This window comes from Marmota monax, unplaced genomic scaffold (assembly GCF_021218885.2).
Source record: "Marmota monax isolate L192 unplaced genomic scaffold, Marmota_monax_Labrador192_F-V1.1 WCK01_AAM20220418_F8-fsc00357, whole genome shotgun sequence".
Lineage (NCBI taxonomy): Eukaryota > Metazoa > Chordata > Mammalia > Rodentia > Sciuridae > Marmota > Marmota monax.
In genome coordinates this window covers 295,646-320,531 of record NW_026694465.1, presented here as the reverse complement: position 1 = coordinate 320,531, position 24,886 = coordinate 295,646, and positions in this window count along the sequence as shown.

The window sequence follows — 24,886 nt, the reverse complement described above, 5'->3', positions numbered from 1 at the left end:
GATATTTTTGTGCCATTTTTCACTTCAGCTAAGGAATGACCCCAGAGGCCCATCAACAAATGGATGGCTAAAGATGGCACATATATGCAATGGAGTATTATTCAAACACTAGGGAGACTGGAATCTTCTCATTTTCAGCAAAATGCATGGGAATAAAGGACATTTTATTAAGTGAAAAAAGCCCTACAAAAGCTGGGAAAATATGACATATTCTTTCTCATATGTGGAAGAAAAGAAAACATTGACTGGAATGTAGAATAGTGATTACTAGAGGTTGGGAAGGGTAGATTTAGAAGGGTGAATAAAAGGAGGTTAGATAAAGGGTATCAAAGTTTAGAAATAAGGAGTGAGCTCTGGTGTTCCACATTATAGTGAGATGACTGTTGTTCACAATAACCTATGATATATTTTATGAAGATTTGGAAGACAGAAGCTTGAAGGTGGCATACATAAAACAATGATGGGAACAGGCAGTGCCAATTACTTTGATCAGTGCAGGCTGTATGCACGTGTTGAAACTTCATGCAAACCCTATTAATGTGTTCAACGAATACATGTTAATAAAAATAAAAAATATATTTTAATAAATTACAATTCTTGAGTATAGGGATTTTAAAGATATTTTCGGTGTGTTTAACTTTCCCCCCTCTTGATTTGAAATAAAGTATATAGGACATAGTAAGTGTTCACTGTGTATTTGGCTAATTGTTTTGATTTCTATGATCCTTCCATCACCTTGTAGTAGTTCCCACTCTATGTATTTCATCCCATTCTTGCTTCTCCTGAAATTTGGTCAATAATTTATAAGAGAACTTCCCCAAAATAAGAGAACATGATCCTTGACCCCTGACAGCCACACAAGTGCACTGGTAAATACTTATAGATTCCCATACAAAGCAGAAAAAGGAAAGAGAAGTATGTGTTGTTGAATCTGTCCTAGGTCTTTTGCCTAATTTTGATGCGATCTATGTTCATTTGCTGTGGTCTTTCAAATTTGCACATTTGCTTAAATGTGTATGCCCAAAACGTGATGGGTGGATGAAAATTGACATTCTGGTCATTTGTAGTCCTATCAATGTTTCCTTCTATTCAGTTAGCATGAGTTCTGCGGTTTTAAAACATACTATGGTTTCTGTCATTTTGCTGTAAAATGTTTGTGCTTCCAATTATTTCAGTCATTTTATTAGTAGTAATGTTTAGTTATAATATGTTGAGGGAATATTTTTGCCAGAGTCTTTGGTATGAGACTCATACAGTGAACCATTCAAACCCTTTTATACTTACAGATTATGTTGGTTTTGTTCCACATAGTAAGATCTTTAAGCAGAGACTACAATTAAATGAATGTTTAAAAGTTATTTTTGTCTTCCATATTCATTTTCTATTTTTATATATCTTTTGTTTTTTCTCTGTATCTCTTTACCAGAACTCTTTTTTTTTTCCATTTTATTACTGTTTTCTTATCACCGAGAGGGTTTATAATAGAGTTCTTTCATAGTATTTATTTTTTATTGAATAAAGTGTCACCTGCTCTTTTCAAAGTACTTTGGCTATCTGGGATTGTGATGGTTGTACAGTCATAATATAGAAGGTAGAAAAAGAAAATTATTTTAATATTTGGCCTCCACCAGAAAAAATGCAAACCTTAAGTTTTTCATTTTACAGAGATTACCTTGGGTTAGCACAAAATCTTCCTTTATAGCTCTCGATCTTAATCTCTTACTTGGTCACTAGATATCCTTTCTTTTTACTCTGAATCATTTCTTGTATGTGGACTGATTTTCCTCTGGTTTAAGGTTGTTGAATGCGTCAGTCATCCTCCATGTACTATGTGCACCTGATCATTCTTGTAGCCACCTAGGCTAGTAAGGACAGAGAGTTACAAATTTTCAGTGGTATATTAAAAGAAAGGCCTTTCTATTACATTTTTTCACACAGATATCTTCTTTAAGGAAATTAGCTTCATCTCATCTCTAAATTGAAACAAAATGAGTGACAATACCTACACTACCATATCATTTTTCTCTACCAAGAATCACCTTATTCTTAAGATAGAGGCTGAATAAATTCTCTTGTCTTACTTGAATAATTCTCTGAAAAGTTGGGATAATGTTTTTCTGATTACTTTCACCGACAACTGCCTCAAGTCTACTTTATGGTGTGCTGGAAGTCAGTGGGTCACATATGTACAACAGCTTAGGCCCTTCAAAACTTCTATGGGATACTCGTGGTAAACATTACATGGTATTTCTGCTAAACTAGAAAACAAAACAACAACAACAACAATAAAACAACAACAAAAAAAACAGGTAAGTTTAACTGGTTATACATGGAATTTCAAATCAAATATCCCACTAGTTATATTGATTTATTATATTTTTAAATTAAATTAATATCTGCACCATTGGATAAAAAGCTCTTAACTCCATAGGAAAAAAAGAATTCATCTTAGGACTATGTTTAAGAATTCTAGTCCTCTTGCAATTTAGTGCTTAGTGATAATAAATCATACAAAAAGCTAAAGCAGAAAAAAAAAAGAAAATGTCTGTAATAGAAGTGAAATTGTACATTTATATGAACATCATGCCTTTGCTAGATTTGCAGGACAATTTGTTCCCTGTTTTGAAAAGAGAAAGACACCAATGCATATGTGCTTATGTCTGTAAATTCTCATTTCATTTCTGCCTAGATATTCATTTCCATTCAGATCTTTTCCTGCTAGTTTCACAAATCACACCTTTTAATTGCATATAACATGACTGAGCACCAGGGAGGCCCCAGGGATTACTTTGGAAAAATCTACTGATTAGACATATTAAATAAGACAATATAAGTAAGTGTAAGTATTTACAGTAAAACAGTTTTGTTCCAATTTATGGACTTCTTACATCTACTCTGTCTCTTTCCACAAAGTAATAATGCAGGACATAAACTAGAGAGAAAAGGGAAAAAATAAACAAAGTAAGGAGAGTATATCTTGGTTCCATTTATGTCAAAACAGCAATAAACTGGAAAAATATATTCAGCTGAGGTGTTATTTGGAGTTTATTTATAAAGGCTACAGTCTCTGGCCTAATGTTCATTAGCTTTGTCCTTGTTGCCTAGTTACAGATTTATAATTTTGTCTCTCTTGATATTGATGGCTCTAATGGAGAGAGCAGTGATTGAGGCCTGATGAAAATACTTTAAATCTCTATTCAGAAATGTTAACATTTTTCTGTGTATGGCTGGTGTTGCTGATTACAATGATCAGAAAAAAATGGTCTTAGAAAAAATCGGTGACAGCCAGTCTCAAAGGTGGTTTGAGACGATCTGTGTTTTTTTTTTCTCTTAGTTAAGTACATTGTTAAAAGTATTTATTTTATAAATAAGATTTGTCTTTAATAAAATTATTTAGTTAGGTAAATGATTCTCAAATGTACTGCATATATTTGAGATGCAGTGATTATATTCTTAAGAGTCCTTACTCCTTATCCAATCTTAGTCTTGGGTGGAAGAGGCAGAGTGGAAGTCAAATTGTATACTGTGGCACTCGAAGGATTTGCAAAATAACCTCAGCAGTTATAGTGTTGGGAAATGTGGCAGGTGAGGACTGGGTGTTGATAGTAAGGGCTGTAGTCATTACTTTTGGTCAGTAATAGTTGGCCTATTTGTATGTATTTGGGTTCAATTAATGTTTTATTTTTTTAAATCTAAAATGTAGAATTTTAAAACCAATCAATCACAAAAAGGTCCTCACTAGACTTATGCCAAGAATCACCTTCTCAACAAGTAAATACAGTTATAAGTGTTATATTGAGGTGAGTGAAATATTCAAATAAAAATCACAATCCCTTAGTTGAATACTGATGTGATCAAAAAGATGGTGGGATTATCATACCTTGAAAAATCCTCTGGGCATGGGTGTTTTCAAATTCTCAATAGCATTCTACAGCTAATTAACATTTTTACCATTGCATAAGCTTCATTTCTGTGAAAGTAGAGTCGGGAATTTGATGAAAAATGAGAGGCAATCTGTAGATCAATGTTTCTCAAATAGTTGTAAGGCCAGCAATATCAGCTTAAAGCAAACTTGTAAAAACTGCAGATACTGGTCAAAATTTCTGAGAGGTGGGTTCCAGCAATTCTGGACTGTTTTAATAAGAAGTCTAGGCAATATTACATTTTAAGCTTTGAGAACCTGTACTCTAGAAGAAGGTTACTCAACTTCAAAACTATTGATATTTTTGACCAGATAACTTTGTAGGATCCTACTGTCTAGAGTGGTATTGCAGTTGATTTACCAGTAATCCTGGTTTCTATACTCCCAGCACCAGTAAGACTCATCCCAATGTAACAGCTGAAATTTCTCCAGACATTACCAAATTATCCTTTAAAATTTTTTTTGTAGTTATAGATGGATCAGCATGACTTTATTTGTTTATTTTTATGTGATGCTAAGGATCAAACACAGTGCCTTACACGTGTGAGGCAAGCACTCTGCCACTGAGCTACAGCCCCAGCCCTGCCAAATTACTCTTGAGGGCAAAAAAATTACTCTTGCATTCAGAATCATAAACATTTTTGGAACCTGTTAAAATGAAGATTTCTGTGCCCAAATTGTACAGAGTTAAATTTAATATATGGAAAAAACTCTGTAAATTGTGTCAAAATTTGTCAAAAATTTCCTAGAGATTACAAATTCTTTGAGGACAGGGATCAGATCAAATAATGGCTCATGAGTGATATTTGGACAAACAGTACTTTGAGTCAATGATTCTCAAACTTTAATGTTAGGTTTTAAAATCTCTATTTGTGGATGACTGTTGAGAGCCACAGCCGAAGGGGCCCCAGCAAACTTGGTGTCATTGGTGGTACAATTTTTCCAAAAGGAGCCATCAATTGGCTTGGTGTATCCTCCTCCCTTCTGCTTGTGATGGTTGTTCAGCTAAAATTTGGGGGCCAACAGAGGTGAGGCAAAGAAGCTCACCTCCCCGCTGGTACAAAGACCTATCCACAGGTGTGGCTGTATGCTGGACCGGTAGTCAATGACGGGTAAGATCCAATTGCAATGGTACCAACCTAAGATAGGAGGCTGACGCCTTGAGGTCAGCTCATTCGATGACGGGTAAGAACCATATGTAGTATTGGGCAACCTAAGGCAGGCACGGTCCCTAAGCCACATGCTTGTTGTTTAAACAGAGAGGGGGAGATGTTGAGAGCCACAGCCAAAGGGGCCCCAGCAAACTTCCAGCTGCCAGCAAACTTCCAGCTGCCAGCTGATGATTGGCTCACAGCAACCCCAGCAAACTTCCAGCTGCCAGCTGATTGGCTCCTCTGTGGTGATGCTCATTGGGCTATTTCACCGCCCTTTCAGACCATGGAGCTGCTCATTGGGGGACTTTTTTTGGCTCCACGCACACGACCCAGCCAATTGGCCTCAAGAGCAGGAGGAGTGGGGGGGTTGAGAGGCTTGTGAGAAGCCAGTGGTGGCAGTTGGTCTCTGAGGGAATTCCTGAGGAGCTCGTGTGGTGTGGCGTGTATGTTCTAAAATTAAAGTTCGTTTCTGCTTGATAAGTGGCTCCTGAATTGTGCCCAGCCAGACTGTGGCAGATGACTCTAGTGAGTGACCATCTGTGAGTGACTAGGCCAACTCAGTAGTTTTCAATCTTGGATGGACATGAAGATCTCCGGGGGAGTTGGTTAAACTATTGATGCTCAGACCATGACATGGAACCTCTGGAGGTGGGGCTCTGGCATTAGATAAAAATGGTTCTCAAATTTTGTCAAATATTGGGATCATCTGACAATTGTGGAAAGTACTGAAGCCTGGCTCCCATACTTGATCTGATGTGTGGGTGTGAATTTCTTTCAGGAGACTTTAATGTGCAGCAGAGTCTGAGCACCACTGCACTGGAATGTCTCAGAGGCTTTTCACGTGTTCCTAATCTGCAGCAAGGGTTGCAGGACTGCTGTGAGCTGATTTCAATCCTAAACTGTAGTGGTCAGATTAAATTGCTATATCTAATAGACAAAGTTCAGTGAAGGATTCCTTTGAATTGATTCCTCCAAATTGCTTCCACCTAAGAATCAAGTTTGGATACCAAATAGGATGTCTCCATTTTCCCAATTTGACAGGGGCTTTTGGTAATAACTCAGAATCTGTGATTATTTAAGAGTATCCTATAATATATTGAAGAGCCTGTAGTCTTCAATGTATCTATGACTAGATGACTAGATAACATCCTAGTGTTTTCTTTGAGGGAAGGATCCTTCCTGTGAGTTCTTATATATTCCATATATTTTTAAAAAGCAAAAAAAGAAAGTGTCATATGCCCTTTGAGCACATGCTTTCCAATTGGTCTATTCACTCAACTAGGTCATTGCAGTAATCCAATCACCCCTAAGTATCTCATTTGTTTATATAAAACTCAGGATAGATACAAATCCCCAAGGCAGATAAATTTCTTCAGAGAAAAGGAAACACAAATATTTATTTGTCTACATATATATGTACACTTTTCATGCTTCAATATGCATTGCATGTATATATATATATATATATATATATATATATATATATATATATATACACACACACACACACACACACACTTATATCTGCATTAGTGGTATATATTTCCATACAATCTGTGCTAAGAATTATGGTAGTTACAGGAGGGAATAATAAAACAATTTTCTCTAAACAAGTTTGTAATCCATATCACCTGGATGAAAACCACATTTTTTTCAATGAGAACTTCCTATAATTCCATTATGTCTTCCTAAAGTTTTCATTCAAAGTACAAGATTTCTTCTAAAGTTAAAGCAAAGCACTATTTAAAAGATTTTTAGAAATCATGCAATAAGTCATTTTAGTCTGTGAACATACACAAAATTATTTGTGATTGAAATTATTTTCTTAAATCTATTTTTCTAGTATTTTATTTTTAAATAACTGTTCCAAAAATACAAGCCATGACAGTTTTTGTTTTAATGTTTACATTTGTAATTTTTCTCCAATTAGGCATTTAAGGAGGCTCTCCATTTCCCCCATCCGTAGGTGCCTTATGGCCCCTGCGGAAAGACAGTTCTAGGACACTGGTGAGAGGTAGTGACTGGGAGCTCTAATCTTAGGGGTAAGATGTCAAGTAAACCAAATCTGAAAACTATCTTTATAGCTAATTCATAATTCCCCTCCCAGTAGTTTAGTAATAACAGACTCCTTTGAATAGTCACAATGTAATTTTTTTTTTAGTTTCTAGTGAAAAATAATTATACTGACTAGTGGGTTCCAGTGTGCATATTTATACATGCATATAATACAGTTTGATCAATTTTAACCCCCAGTTTTCCTCCCTCACCACATCCTCTGCCTCTACGCTTCTGTTTTGTTTTTTGAAAAAGAACTCTGATATTTGCCAGAGTGATACTCTTGTGAGATTTACTCTTTCCTCTTAGTCATTAATCAAATGTAAACTGAAAGATTATCTGTATATTGGACAAGAAGTAAATTGTGTAGTGCATGAGCTCACAGCAATGTAATTATGAAATGGAGCTCTGTCCTCTGAACTCCAGTGAGTTTTCTAGTGTAAGCATTCTATTTCACGGTCACTGTGGGATTTGTTGGTTTGCTGTTGCTTCCTGCCTTGTTTCTTTGGACTTGGTATAGCAGTCAGAGTTCAAATGCTCAGATTCTGTCAATCCTAATTCTCTGTCAGATCTTTTATAAAGTTTCCCACTTGTGGAATAAATAGTTTGAACTCAGTAGATTTTTATTGTTGTTTGTCTTAAATAAATGAACTCCCTTTTCAAGAAAAAAGGTCACTAACAGGTTTATTGTATGAAATGTTTCAAAGCAGCACAGCTTTGACTGCGCAGGGTGATCTTCCCCCAGCCTTCCTTGTTCAGCTTCCCTTACCCTGAGGTATCTTCCAGGACACCTGGTTTTAGATGAACACAACTGGAAATGCATCAAACTAGAGTTTTCTCTAACTACCTTCAGCAGCATTATTTTTTTAACTTAATGTGAGTGGCTATAGGACCATAACAGAATACCAATTGAGAATTTAAGTAGATATAATTGAGGTACAATGTGGAGTGTATGTATAAAGAAACATCTATCATACATAGAGTTTTGAATGCAGATCTCATGTAAAGATATGAGTTTTTCTCTATCTGTAAGAAACATAACAGAAACTCCTCTGTGCACTGAAGGAAATTATGCCCTTTCAAATATTAAATGTCATCCATAGAAATGCCAGGCACCATTAAATATGGAGAGAGAAAATTGGAAAAGATTGCAGAGTATTATTATTCTTTTTGCAAGTCACTGTATACACATCTTACTTTAAAAGAAAACCCTATACCTTTATGCAAGGATTATTACCGCTGCAGCTATTGTAGAGATATGACAGCTGGAGTACAGTGTTGATGGAAGAGTGGGATTGAAGTATAGTGGGATTTGTTTGTGCTTTGGACTGTGTAGTTTGTGACTTTATGGAAGGATGTGCTATTTCTCTGAATGTTGTCCAGCAAGCTGTAGCACAGTGCATCTTTAAAACTCTGTTTCATGGGAAATCAATAGCATGCTGGGACTTTCATTAGGGTCCAATGCAAAAACATTTTCTGATGAGGTTGCCAATCACGGTCTTTCAGAATGTATAGATAACAAGCAGGTGAAGTCGTGAAAATCATCTTATGGACTAAGCTCACCGCCTCCCAGGGAATAGGCAGGAGAGATGAGATTAGGATTTCAATGTTTATTGCTGATTATAAGAATTAATAATAAGTACTATGAGAATATATTATTTATTAGAACTGATTCTGGACAACACAAATCTATTGAGGTCACCAAAGCTATCTTTTGCTTAAAATCCAGAGCCCAACAAACAGAAAACAAAGAGGAATGAAATAAATTAACTAGATACTAGGTATGGAAGCTGTAATTATAGAAGCCTTTTTTTTTTCTGGGATAAAGTGATTTCTCACCAGATTATCATTAAGGTTTTTTCCAGGGTGTAGCAGAGGAGAAAAAAAGTGCTCACTGGTTTAGGAAGGTGAACATTTTAGGTCAATAAGTGGCCAAACTTAGTATTTGATGTCCTCAGAAGATGACACAAATTTTTACAAGAATTGTTACTGAACTTTTAGGATTTCTTTATGTCAAATATATTAGTAAGAATTTTAACATCAAGTGAGAAAAAAAAATTTCCCTGCCACTAAATACATCTACTTCTTGTCTTCCCTGATATAAGAGACCTTTCAGCATGAGAAAGCACAGGTCTAATTGTTTCCTTTATCCACTTCCCTTACTTTTTCACAAACAAAATTTTCTCTTTACTCACTGCTCCCCTTGCATTTAGCACCCTTAAGCTATCACTTGAGAGATGCAGACTTGAGGGATGGTTCATACCTACTCTTTATCTGTGTCCCACAAGATCTCAGTGATATACCTTTCCATAAATTTATGTTAGTTAAGTGATAAAAGCACTGAAGTAAAGATATGAAAACAGTATCTGTCAAGTAAGAGTAAAGATAAAATACTTTCATAATTATAAATTTGAACATCTAATGAAATTTGTTTGAAAGGAGAGTTCTCATTCATATATATGTGTATATACATACATATACATATATACACATATATATACACATATATAATTATATATATATAAATAATTATATATATAATATATATATGTATATATATATATATTATATATATATATATATATATATATATATATATATATATATATATATATTATTTCTTTCCAGCCCACCAGGTGTTTTGGGTGATACCATGCTTTATGCTTTTGGATATGGTACATTTATACATATTGCTTATATGACTTAAGAAAATAACTTTGTGATGTTTTGAACTTGTGAACATTTGTAGAGCTAACATTTTCTAGTCATGGATGATATTAAAGTTTAGAAAAATTGTTGTCTTACCAAAGGTCTTCCAGATGATAGATGTCATAATCAGAATTAGAGCACAGGTCTGCTGATCCCCAAGGATCTTTTCATCCTTAAAAAATAATACCCTTCATTTGCCTATTATGATTTAAAAGTGATTGTCCATATGTTTATGTCATGGGATAGGCAATTGATCAGGCATGAAGCTAATGAGTTAAATAATAACACAAAATAATGAAAATTGAAATAATTAAACTCTGTTCTCTTATAGCTTACCCTGTATCTTCTTCTTATCACTTAATGAGAACCCAGTGGTTTTCAAAATGGTGAATGCTAATGACATGCCAAAATGTCAATAAATATTGGCACTCTCTTTCCCACATCAAATGCCCATTGATGACTAATTCACATTAGACATTATTTTCCAAGTAAAAGATTTATAATATACTATGTGAGATTGTCTTAAAAATTGTGTATCTCCCCCTCCTTTGTATTCCATTTGATAAGTGATCCACACTTAAGAGATTTGTTTCTTTACTACTTTCACTGAAAGTCAGACTACAATTACTTTTCTTTTAATTGCCTCTTTTATTAGTGAAGCCTTGTCTTGGTACTGATGTCAACTATTTTATTCTTTGAAACATTTTCACACTGACATCTTTATCTGGCTCTTTACTTATGTATTGGTGAAAACAATGAAGTATTGTAATAATGGATTTGTTTCCAGATGTTTATCACAGTATCTACAAGAAGATGTTTCAAATAAATGATTTTTCTTACTCGTATCTGGAGAAAAACATCAATTCAAAAATTGATGTTTCTACAATCTTTCTAAAAAGAATTGGGGCAGATAAATTATGCCTGTAATTTCAAGCACATAACATCCACCCATCTTTATAATGTCATGTAGATAATGCACATAGCTCTGGGAATAAGAGCTAAGTTAGAGTAAGGAAAGCAGTTTCAAAGACAAAGTCTGGGTAGTATCACCGGTCCTCTAAGACAAATATGATGCCTGTTTGGTCTTGGTTAAAGGAGATTCAGCTGATGACACACATCCTCAGTTACCCTGGTAGTTGATCCAAAGTGTTAAAAACTTTTTCAGGATCATCTTAATGGAGAGTTATGGGTTGTGTTGTTATTATTGTTAGCATGTTTCTTTTGTCTAGAACCCTTTATTAGGTGAGATACAAATTTCTCTACAGTGGTACTAACTGTGGTAATTTTTACTGGTGATTGAAGGACTGTGTTACTGAACTAGGCTTGTTTTGCCCTCTGCATGGTATGCCAATCATTGAAGTCATGAATTTTGCAAAAGACAAAGAGTTTATTTACGTGGAGGCCAGGCATGTGGAGATGGGACAGAAAGTGTCAAATCTGACTCCTCAAAAGGATAGGTGTTAGAGATATTTTATGGTATAAATAAGCAAGATCATTTAAGTTATTGGGAAAGTTGTTTAGAGGTGAAGTAATTAGTAGACAATGTTCATAGCCCTCATATGACACATGTTTTATAAATGGCAGTGTTAATATGATCTGAAGGTTGAGTTCTTTGTGATGATAAAAGTCACTTATCAAACACCTGACAGGTCCAAGAGTCAGTTGTCTCAAAAAACGCAGACTTCAAGTCCCTAAAAAGTAACTTAGGTAAACATCATCATCATGACCCACATGTTAGAGGTGTCATCTACATTAATGCTATTGGGAGACTAATGTTATATTGCTCAGTTGAGTGGCCTCCAATGTTTGTAATTTTTACAATCAATTAAAAGTAAGTAATAGCAAATGACGCTAGAGTTTATTCAGGTTCCACCCCCACCCCAGTTTCAAGATCAACCAAATACTATAAATCTGAGAGGTTAAGTGTTACAGAATCCCAGAAAGAAGAAAAAGTCTATGACCATGAAATTGATGACATTGAAGTCATCATCACAGTGTATTGCTTCCCCAAGTTGTTATGCATGGCATATGTGAGCTATGCATGGAGGTAGGTAGACCTAGCCTTGCAATGAATACATTGTGTTCAGTAAACATGGGAGCAAAGTATATCATTGTGGTAGAGAAAATCTATGTAAAATAAAATTCTACTCTACTCTCATGGACTTCAGAGGCAGTCTAATTGACACATAAAAATTGTACATATTTTTGGGTGTGCCATCTGATATGTTGATATGTGTCTACCTTATAGAGTGTTCAAATTAGTGTCTACCTGTCTCCTTGATCATTTATCATTTCTTTATGATGAAAACATTAAAAATCCTCACTTTTAGGTTTTTTAAAATTTTTTAATGGACAACACACTATTACGATCTATGATCATCCTATGTGCAATGTGCAATAGAAGATCAGAAATAATGTGGAAGGTTGAGTTCTAGTTGGTGTGGCTGATTGTCTCTCTGATGTCAGGGGCATTACTGTTCAGGTTTGAGACTGAAATAGAAGATTTCTGTGACCCCTTTCCACTCTCAGAGATGAGCTGGTGCCCAGATTGTACGGAGAGGTGCTTGAGAGAGCCATCCCCAGTTTCTGGGACACATCCATAGCAGCTCCATTACACTTCAGTCAATATCCAGCCAAGGAGGCTCTTAGGGAGAGCACTGCAAGTGTGATCAAAAGAGACTCCCAGCTATGCTTGCCAAGCCATAAATATACCTATCAATATAAAATCTATTTTGCTATAATAATTTATTAACATGTCATCAGTTATCAAAATTTCCTATATTTTAGATGGTTAATACATTGAATTTTATTAATGCAGGACACTCTTCATTGCTGAAATAAAATATGAAGATAAAAATCTATCATTGATAAAAATATGCTTTTCTTTTGGCTTACTTTTTATGTTGCTTTAAGTTGAGTGCAGAGATAAATTGTGTTTGAGAAAATGGGCTCAGGAACATGCATTCATTCCATTTTTTCATTTATTTAATGATATAAGGAATGCATTATTCATAATTTTTCCCTTGAAGAAATTTAGGAATCTCATAGTATTGAGCTACATATATGAAAGGAATTATTTTGCTTAAAAAATAATAATTGTTTAGTAAGTAGTCATTCAAAACTTATGTTATACTTGGTGATTTTTGTGCTATGGTATAAATTCTTAAGAATAAAGCAGCGTTATAATCATTACAAAATATATAACCAAGATTAATGGCAAAATTAACACATTTGGGGAAATAAGGCAATAGATAGCATGAAACCAACAAGCCTGTGACTATCTATATCTACATCTCTGTGTGTATGTGTGTGTGTGTGTATAAATATATATGCATTAATATTTTCTGTTTTAGAGCACTTTTTTTGCTATTTCTTTACCCTAGACATTCTTACTCCAAATAATATACAACCTTCTGAGCCAAAGCATGTTATTTTATTTTCTTCATAAAATTCATTATGACTCAAAAAATTTTATTTGTTTACATATTTTCTGTTTTTATACCCAAAGTAAAAGACTCACGGGGGGCAGGGGGAGCTTTAAATCTTTATTTTTTTCAACTTATTCCACATTTTAACCTTAGACTGGGACAATTCTGACATTAAATGAATGATTTAAAAAATTTCATTTAAAAAAATAAAAACCTAGGATGGATAGTTGGCAAAGAATCAGATCTTCATGAGGTAGAATGCTTAAGAAAAACGTTCAGGTAGGGTTCACTTTAATCTGGGTCTCAGAGAATAGGAATGGATCAGATTAGTCCAATGGAAGAGGACATTCTCATTTTAGAGAGAGAACACAGAAATATGTGTTTGAATGATGAAAGATAATGTGGGAGATGGTGTAAACCTGGATTGTCCTTAGTTTTGGAGCAAAAAATCTAATATAGTAACATCCATAGCAATCTATTGCTTAGTTTCTAATCATCAACCATGGTTGTATGTTCCAAAAATATTTACTGAGTAATATATGTCAGGAAATCTTCTAGACATTGAAAAATTAATAGTGAAAAAATAAATAAAAAATAAAAGTCAAAGTTTCTGTCCCTGAAGACAGAAAATAAAGTAGAAAAATTATAATGCTTAGTATGTACTAAATGCCATTGAGGAAGAAAATAACTTGGGACATGTAATAGACACCAAGGTTAAAAGGCTAACTGAGACAAAGTAGAACAATTCACGATTTATTGATTTAAGAAGAGAAGCAAAACAAAAATAAAACAAAGCAGAAGATACTGTAAGTGCCATGGTGGAAAGCTACATGAAGTGTGGTTTACTAAGAAGCAGTGCAGCGAGCTGGGTTCTGAGAGCAGAGGTATGGGCAAGACTCTTTACCTCTCTGAATTTCAGAAGCTTCAGTTATGACAATTATAGAAGATTTTCTATGAAGATCAATAAAAAGGTATTAATTTAAGCACTTTCTTTTCAGTATGTAGTATGTTCTAAAAATTTTAACTTTTATTGTTACTATAGATTTACATACTTTATTTAGTTGTTATTATAGCCCAATTCCCAGAGCCTGCGTCGGTTAAGTTTTACAATTTCTCATTGACCTCTACCTTATGGACATAATTGGAAGCAGAAACCCCAAGAGATTATGTACCTTATGCAAGGTCACATCTGGAAATAGGTAGCAGCGTAGGTACTTGTGTACATCATCACTTCATTATTCCATTTTTAGAAGTACAGGTAAGTTGAGAACTTCACTTTGAATCATGACCAATGTTTCATGAAGCACAGATAGGAAGGGAATTATAGTGAGTTCAGTCTTGGCACAAAAACTTGAAAAGGCTAGCATATTTTGTAAAAGGATATACCTCATGACCAAAATTTGTCAGGCAAAGTGAGGAAATGCTAGAGACTGAAGTTAAAGAATTAGCATAGAGATTCTCAGGATTTTTAATCTAACAAACTCTTAACCAGGCCCACATTCTTTTTAAAAAATATATTTTAAATAATTTAATTGAAAAATAATGACTGAATATATTCAAGGGATACAACACAAGGATTTGATACACACGACTTTCTGTTGTGATTATTACAATCAAATTAACAAATCAATTATCACTGTTGCTTTACATTTGATCTCCAAAATTTGTTCATGCTGTAACTCAAAGATTGAGCCTTTTCATAATATCTTTCCACTCCCTTGCTCCAATCCTTGCAACCACTGTTCTATTCTGTTTCTATAAGTGTAATTTTTTTAAATTTAAAATATAAGAAAGATCTGTCTTTTGGCATCTGGTTTATTTCACTTAGTATAGCATGCTCCAGGTCTATCCATGTGATCATAAGTGGCAGAATTTTCTTCTTTTTAGTAAATGGTTAAATAATATTCCATTTAGAGGACGCTATTGAGAATCCCAAAGAACTTTTGCTTTTTGTAATATGTGCCATTTTAGTGTTTTAATGAGTGGTATTTTAGTCCTATGATATATCATAAATTGCCACAAATATAGATGCTTAAAACAACAACATTTTTTTGCTGCACAATTTCTGTGGGTCAGGAGTCCAGGCATGACTGAACTGCATCCCCCGATTAAAGTCTCTCAGCATGCAATGTAGCTGGGCTATGTTCTCTGTCAGAGACTGTTATGGTTTGAAACTGAAACATACCCAGAGGCTCATGGATGAGGATTATTCCCCAATTTAGCAATATTCAAAGGTGGGATTTGGGGGAAGTGTCTGGATCATGAGGGCACAGTAGCCCATGCATGAATGGGCTATTAGGGGATAGGGCCCTGTTAGACGAGGTAAATCACTTGGAGCATACCTCTGTAGAATATATATTGTCTCTGGCCGCTTCCTTCCTTTCTCTCTGATCCTCATGGTGACCATGAGGTAAGGAGCTTTGCTCTGCCACACCTTCCCTGCCCATGATGTTCTGCTTTTCTGCAGGCCTAAAAGCAATGGAGTCAGTTCATGGTGGACCAAAATCTCTGAAACCATGAATCAACATGAATCTTTTCTCCTTTTCTTTGTTTTTCTCATGTATTTTGTGATAGGAATGGACTAACACACTGAGTCTTCAGTTGGGAAGACTCAGCTTCAAAAACTACTCAATTTTTTTTTTTTTTGGCAGTATTCATTTCCTTGTGGTTATAGAACTGAGTCCTCTGTTTTCCTAGAGGTTATCAGCTAATGGACAATCTCAGCTTCTAGGGCTCACTAACCATTCCTTACTATCTGCTTCTCTCACAACAAGGAAGTCAATTTCAAATTTATCTTGGGGAGAGTCTCCTTATCTACTAAGATACAGTCTTACATAACTGAAACATAATCATAAATATTACCTCCATCTCCATGTCAGATTTTCCAGAAATCTCACTTAAGAAAAAAAAAATTATTTTCAGAACAGGACCTGCTGGTCCTCAGGGTAAAGTTGAGGCACAGTGAAGTTTAACAAATCAGGCAAAACAGCCCATTGACATACCTGAGACTAACGCCAAAAAGAGACCAATACTTTTGAGTTCCTTGAGTATGCCGTAAGCTAAATAGTGTAACCCAGAGAACAAAAAGTGGGAGAGGATGGATTTAAGACATACTCTAGTACTTGTCTTCAATTATTAAAAAAAATAATCTGGAATAGATGCTCATATGCATGACGTAGAGAACTGTGTGGTCTGGAATAAAGGGAGAGCAATTGAATTATATTTGGACTATAGATATCTTCACTACTTTGCCCAAGAAAGGGCCACCTTAGGAACCACAGGGATAGAACAATGGACAATGGATGCTAATTTGATTTATATATATATATATATATATATATATATATATATATATATATATATATAAAATTTATTAGATTAGCTTACACAACCAGAAGTTAGATATCCCACATGGCCACCTGAGGGTGGAGAGTGGGAAGAACAAGTAGCTACACAGTCCAGGATGCTGAAACAAGAAGGATGAACCATGTTTTCCTAGTCCTGCACCAAAGGTTTCTGGAAACTCACTAGAGAATCATTGGCAGAGTTCACTTTGGAATAGTGAAGGAGATGGAGTCTGATGTCCTCAGGCAATCACAGCAGCAATCAAGAACCTGTTTAAGAAGAATTAAGCTTGCATCTACTGCTGCTTCCTTGTTCTTCCAACTTTTATTCCATCCAAGCCTCCAACCTATTGGACAGTGCTGCCCATGCTTAGGGAAGATCTTCGCTGTCCCACATGCAAATCATTCCTAGATATACCCTCAATGACCCACCCTGAAGCCTCTTAATCTTAGGCATCTCTTAAGATTAAGATTAATCCATGCAATTAGACAATTCATGTTAACCATGACAATATCTTATGCACCAAACTAAATGGCTAAATATATCATTCAGATATTTCTTTATTTAATTATTTTTTTAATTTATATATGGCTGTGGAATGTATTACAATTCTTATTACACATAGAGAGCGCAATTTTTCAAATCTCTGGTTGTATACAAAGCATATTTACACCAATTTGTGTCTTTATACATGTACTTTGGATAATCATGTCCATCACATCCCACCATCATTTCTAACCTCATGCCCTCTCCCTTCCCCTCCCACCCCTCAGTCCTATCTAGAGTTCTTCTGTTTCTCCCATGCTCCCCCTCCCTTCCTCACTATGAATCAGCCTCCTTATATCAGAGAAAACATTAGGCATTTGGTTTTTTGGGATTGGCTAACTTCACTTAGCATTTTCTTCTCTAACTCTATCCATTTACCTGCAAATGCCATGATTTTATTCTCTTTTATTGATGAGTAATACTCCATTATGTGTATATGCCACATTTTTTTTTTATTCGTTCATCTATTGAAGGGCATCTAGGTTGGTTCCACAGTTTAGCTATTGTGAATTGTGCTGCTATAAACATTGATGTGGCTGTGTCCCAACAGTATGCTGTTTTTAAGTCCTTTGGATGTAGACTGAGGAGAGGGATAGCTGGGTCAAATGGTGGTTCCATTCCCAATTTAAAACCCCTCAACTTTTAGTCTTTTATACAAACTTTTATAGTGACTATTAATATGACTGCTCTAACTGCTTACCATGCCTAAAAAAAACTCACTGTTATTTGACAACCTATTTCAGAGCAATGATTTCAAATTCTGATATATATATATATATATATATATATATATATATATATACACACACACACACACACATATATATATAAATTTATTTATAAATAAATATATATATATATATATATATATATATATAATTTTTTTTACAACTGTCACTATCACTAACAACCTCCAATCAGGCTAATGCCTGGACAAATTGTAGGTAACAGAGAAATTGAACATAATAGAGAAAACTCAAGAGATGTCTTTGAGCATACCATAGTCTAGCAGGCCATGGAGGCAATGAGGAGCTGAATAAAAGCAATCATCTGGTTCTGCTGTAGGCATATATAGATGTTTTTATTGGTGTGCATATAGAATTGGTGTGTATATAAAATTATGGTTGCATTCTAGCATATGATCAATTTTACTCTCCAATACTTCCCTCACTCCTCCTGTTCCTTTCCTCTACCCTAATATTCTCTCCTACTTTCACAGTTTCTCTTTTTTTTCCCTATTTTTCCCCACCACTTCCACATATGAAAGAAAACATATTATACTTACTACTTATGTGTGTGTCAGTGCAGAGGACCTGCTCTTGGTACCTGTATAGTGATATTGATTAAATCCAGATGGTTTCCCAACTATAATTATCCCAATCCAGAAGCTCTATTAGAATCTCCCACTGCCTTCTTTAATGGAACACGAGAGCCCAGCTCCTCAGCTCCAGCCCCTGCAGTAGGTTATGATGTCAGAGGTTTGATGAAAATGTTATATATTTGAGAAAGTGAAGGACTCCTATCAAGGCTACTGCCTTTCTAGGTCCAACACAGAAGTGGTGAACAGGCATAAATAGATTAATTGCAAAACCACTTCCACTGCACAGATTTTCCAAGCATCTGAACCCAGGTGCTTTAGGGAAGGGTGATTGGTGGTATGCTGAGCAGTGAGAGTATATTTGTACAGTTAGCATGCTGATCTGTCCCCAGGACCAGCACATTTGAGACCAAGTCACTATAAAGAACTGCAGCAAATACAGAAACAAGTCTGAGATAAACTTTCCAAATTTGCATTTTTTTTCTGATTATTGTATTTTTTATTCCACTCCTCTTCTAGCTTTCTTCAAATATTATTATGAAATATTTTAAACATAGAGAAGAAAGCAGGGAATAGTAAGACAACATCCATAAAGATAAATCTCAGAAATATTGCAGCGAATATGGTAAGTTGGAGAATAATATATTGAGCATAAAATTTATATATATATATATATATATATATATATATATAGTTTGAAAGCTTACAAAATATACTAAATCAATATTTTTTAAAAAGAAAATTTAAAATTTTATGGTACAGTAGAAACACTCATGTTCTTTCTCCCTTCAGAAAGTAATACTATCATAATATTAAGTTTACATTTTTGCATATTTTATGATATTTTACATATATAAATATTCATATAAAACATAGTACACATCTCTGCTTTTCAGATTTGACATAATCAGCATTTTACAAGAAAGCATACATATCATTATTTCCAAGATTTTTTTCTGTGTTTATTCATGTGGCCCTAATGCATGCTTTTTACTGAGTAATATATACTTTGTTATCTTTATTAACATTTACATATTAGTATTTTGTCCTATGGAGGAGAGATATCCATCAATATATATTCTTGTTATGTGTTGAAATTTCAAGCCCTGCTGCAATGGACATTGTCATCCATATGTTTTGGACACACTTGTAGGAGCTATAGACATTAGCTACAGGGAAGACTTCGCAGTTCTGTAGAATAAAGCACTGGTATCAAGAGTCAGTATATGAGGTCGGTACTATGGTTACTGTTTTCAGCTTAGGACAAAGGATCCTGCTGCAGGAGTTTTCAATATCCTTAGCCACAAATCCCATCTGGTGAGGGAGGTCTGATATACCTCTCCTTACTTCATAAATGGTCTTAATTTTCATGACTTCAAGCTCTTCCTATATGTTGACATCCTCCTATCCAGTATCTCACATTCAAAATCCTGAGTCCTAAGAAGCTGGTTTATTAGTTTATTCATTCATGCATTCAGACCATTTCACAGAAAATATTTTTTAACCTGTACCAAAAAAATAAAATTGACATATTGGAAATTATATCTGCATCTGTTAAATTTCTTTTCCATTTTTTTTATTCCAAAAACAGTCCTTTACTTTCTTCTTTGTCCTCAGTTCTGGTTCTCATTTGTCAAGTTCTTTCTTCTTCTTATAACTAAAATAATCTTTTTAATTTGAAATTAAAATTTTGATGGTACTCCCATTTTTAGTTTATGATATTACTCCCCCAGTAGCTCTCCATTGTTTCCATGACCCCAACAGACATATGTGTCTCTTTACCCACCACTGGTCTGTGACTCATTTCCACAGGGAATCACATTACATGCTCCCTTTCCTTCTATAGTCTTCCACAACTTTCATTTTAACTGTGTAGAATTTTTCTCCCTATTCTTTACCTACCTATCTCTTCCATATCTTTCAAGGTTGACCTTCTCAAGAAGGTTTTTCTGAGCTATGAATTATGGTCTAGTGTCCTCTTTTGTTTTTTCTGTAGATCATTCTCAGTACTTCTGTCATGCCCCATGCATTGGTAGTTTAATTCTTTCACCCAGGGGTATTAGAAGCCAGGTCTAGTGTTTTATATCTCTACCTTCCTACCACCTAGAATTGAGGTCAATTCATAATAGATCCTAATCTAATGATTGGACACACATGATGAAATGACCTCATGATCACATAGTTGGATTGAGGTCAAGTCCACACCAGGTTTCTGTTCATCACCATTCAGAGACTGTCATTTTCCAAAAGGACTATCAAAAAATTTCAGTGTCATATGGTACTAAGATTGCTAAGGAAATCTTTCTCTGTTCAAAATGTCATTTTGGCTTTGTTGACTAACTGCTAAAATCTGTAATCAGGAACATAAAGAGTAAATGAGTGAAATATGAATAACTGTAAAAAGAGGGAATGGCGATTGATATTCCCCTTCTAGTACATACATTTTCACTGAAGAAAGAGGGGCAGTATCACAACCTCTCCTTGTAGCAGGAAAGGAAGTAGAATAGAAGACCTAAAAGTGCTAGGAACTGGGTGACAGGTAAAATGTCTTGAGATAATGAAAGTCAACTCCATTGGTTTTGCCCTAAGCTGGCACCTTTTTGAATCATGTGTGTCAATGTGCTTCCTCAATTTTTTTGCTCGTTCCTGTTCACCCTTTAATATCCACATCCAAAGAAGCTGTTAACACATTAGATCTTTCCTCAAAGAATAATTAGTACATTACAAACACATTCATGAGTTGCATCTCATATAATGAAAGATGTGTATAAAAATAATTTGTTGATCAAATAATCACCATGAAAGTATGATTGTGAATGCTTTCTGGAAGGAGATGATGATTGGTGTTGGAAGTACAAGTGGCTGCAGGTTCATCTTCTCCTTCCTCATTCTTGTCTTAGCTATCTCTGCTATTTTTGTGACATCTTGGTTGCTTCCAAGTTTATGCAATTATGAATAAGGCTGATATAAAAAGGCATGTGCAATTGTTTGTAAGAACATAAGTTTTTACTCCTTGTGATAAATACCAAGGGATCAGACAGCTGAATTGTACAGAAGACTATATTAAATTTTGTGAGAAACTGACAAATTATCTTCCAAAGTGGCTGTATCAGTTTACATTCCCAGCAGCAATGGATCTTAATAATAAGTTCCTTATTCTTCACAAGCCTTAACAAAGTGTTAGTGTCAGCGTTCTAGATGTTGGTCTAATAGGTGTGTAGTGGTGTTTTGATGTTTTAGTGTATATTTTCCCTGACGACATCTGATCTTGAGCATCTTTTCATTTTCCCATTCTTAATCTGTAAATCAACTCTGAAGAGATCTTTGTTAAGGTCTTTGGCCCATTTTTAACTAGGGTTGTTTGTTTTCTTATTGTCAAAATTTAAAAATCCATGTATTTTGAATAACTGCTTTTTATCAGATATGAATTTTGTAAATATTTCTCCTAGTCTGTAGTTTGTCTTTTCATTCTTTTTTCTTTCTTTCTATTTTTTGGTGTTAGTGCTGGGGATTGGACTCAGTGCATTGTGCATTCTAGGCAAAGCACTCTATCAACTGAGCTATCCCCAGCCCCTGTCTTTTTATTCTTTTAATGGTATTTTCCAAAGAGTAGAATTTTGAAATTACTTATAAATTCTTTTTTTCATGAGTCATGCCTTTTAAAAGGCAATCATCAAGTCTATGTTTATTTAGATATTCTTTAACGTTTTTATCTAGGCATTATGTCTTTACATTGTGCTGATCTTTATAGCTGTGTACTTTCATGTATGAGATTTATTTCAAAATTTTAAATAAAAGTTCATAAAAAGGAAAAAAAATCAAAGAAATTTTATTTTAAAGGATAAAACTCAGTAAGAGAACAATATCAACCTAATATGGGGAAACTGACATGTTGAATAGGAAGGGTTAAAAGAAAAGCCTATTAAAGACTGAAACTTTCCCAATCTCTAGTTAAGCAAGTTATCTCTCTACCCTACTTTACTCTTTCCTCTTTTCACTAAACACGCATGCACTTATATACACATTCACACACTCATATGCACACAGTACAGTTGTTCGGCATGTATTATTTTTCATCCTTGCTTTTCATGAAGAACATTAAAGGTGAGGGTAATTGAACAATTTTTAAGATGGGTAAAATGAAAGCAGTTCTTGATAGCTTGGAACTAACATGCTACTCTCAGGTATATTTCGATATTTATGTAGTAGAAAATAAACAATGTCATAGAATACCAACACCAGACAAGGCCCTCTGTAATCATGATGGATCAAACCCAAATTATCTCACTTTGTAATCAGGTCTGAAAACACACAAAAAATTAACATATTTCAAGTCACAAAATGACCACACCTCCCATCATCCTTAGTAATGAGTGACTTAGTAATGCTTTAACAATAGCTTTAGTCTCATTCTGTTTTCATTCCTAGATAATAATTATTAATACGAGCAATTGTATAATTAACCACATACAAAACAATTTCTAAGATGTGCAGTCTTAATCACTAAAACTCTCTTTAAACTAACTGATAAAACCCTAAGTCCTTCAGTAATTCTTTGCTAATTCTTTTGTTGTGAAGGCCCACGAGTCTCCATGTTATGTTTTTTTTTTCTCCTCATTGCAACAAACAAAAGCACTGAACTTATTCAATGACAGGTGTCTTTCTGGTCATCTTTGGCTGAAGGGCTCTGACAGTGTCATATGTATAAGCTTGCTTTAGGGATCATTTTCAAGTGGTACAGTTCTATATTCTATTTAAAGGTAGAGAAGAGAAAACACAACAGGGCAAGTTTTGGGATAAAGATGAAAGACATTTCAAGAGTGAGAGACTTCCTATTGTGCCAAGCAAGTTTCCTGAATCTTTACCATCCTCAGGGATTTGCTTCCTGTGCTGTGGCAGACGTACCCTGTCTAAATTCCATGATATATAACAGTTTTAATATTTCAAAAAAAACCCCTATAATTCCATCTTTCAAAGGATTGGAAATGGAATTATGACTTATTGCTTAATGATGTATTTTTGAAATGTTTTTGCTTTTGTTTAGGGTACATGGGCAATTTTCCAAAGTCAAATGTGCTCACAGTGAATGTAATGCTGTTTGTAGTTCCCTAGAAAACAGCTTTCTCTTTTTTTCTTTCTCATCTCTTAGCTCTGAAAATCTCTTGAAAATGCATCTGTGAGTCCTTGTTTACTGACACATGCTGTGTGATGAAGACATCCTACCCGTTCGTTGGAGCATTAGTTCTTTAAGACGAGGAGGAGTAATGAGGATGAACAAGATGAGATAAATGTGAGCCTAGGATGATGAAAGAGAAGCAGGGAGACTCAGAGGTGTGGTGGCCTCAGTTAATGGTCTCTCATGCTTTGAACTCTCTGAATTTCACTGTGACTAAACAATTCTGAAGCTAGAGCCAAGAAACATGCTCAGGCACATTTAAGAATCCTAAGAAAATTGATAAAAAGGGATCTATTTTAAAATGCATAAGAAAATTAATGTAAGGAGAGAAACAACACAGGAGGATGCATAGGGGAAAAGAAAGATAAAATTTGCTGATGTTTTTATCATATAACCTAGTCCAGCCTGATGTGGTGATTTTAATCCATAAGTTAAAATAATTTGACATTCCTCCCAGGAAGAAGTGGATTCTGCATTCCCTCTCCTTGAACTTGGTCATGCTTTTGTGACTATTTCAATGAGCAGATTGCATTGGAAGTGATGTTGTGTGACTTCTAATGTTAGTTTAGAAAAATCCATTTAGCTCCTGCTGATTCATCTGGGAAAATTCACTTTGGGAGCCTTCAAAGCAATGAAAAAAACCAGAGTTTCCTGAGGAATTCACTGGGGAAAGCCCACATGAATAGAAAATGAAGAGAGAGGAAGAAGCTCCAGGTCTTTGGGCCTTGCATTACTCAGTTTTGCATTGTTGTAGGGATATATCTGAGGTTGGGTACTTTGTAAAGAACAGCAGTTTAATTAGCTCACAGATTTGTAGCCTAAAAATCTAAACAGCAGATCAGTGGTCTGGGGAGGACCTTTTTATCTGTCTTCCATCTTGACAATGGCCTGTTTGTAGGAGCACATGCAAGAGGGAAATATGATAAAATAGGAAGCCAGAGTCCAGGAGAGGCCACTCTTCTTTTTCACACTTAGAAAATATGCCAATTCTATTTCACATAATTAGCATTGTTCAAGATGTTCAATTTAGGTAATATATTCAACTGTTTTATTTATTTAACAGAGATATATTATGTGAACTATTAGCAGAAATAATAGTAGTTAAAAATTATTTAACACCAAATGCATTCCATTCACAGTTCTTTGCCCATTAGGATAGTCAGCTTCTAAGATGATGTTTGATAATCTGTAGCCCCTGGTATTTCATATTCTTGTATAATCTTCTCCCCTTAA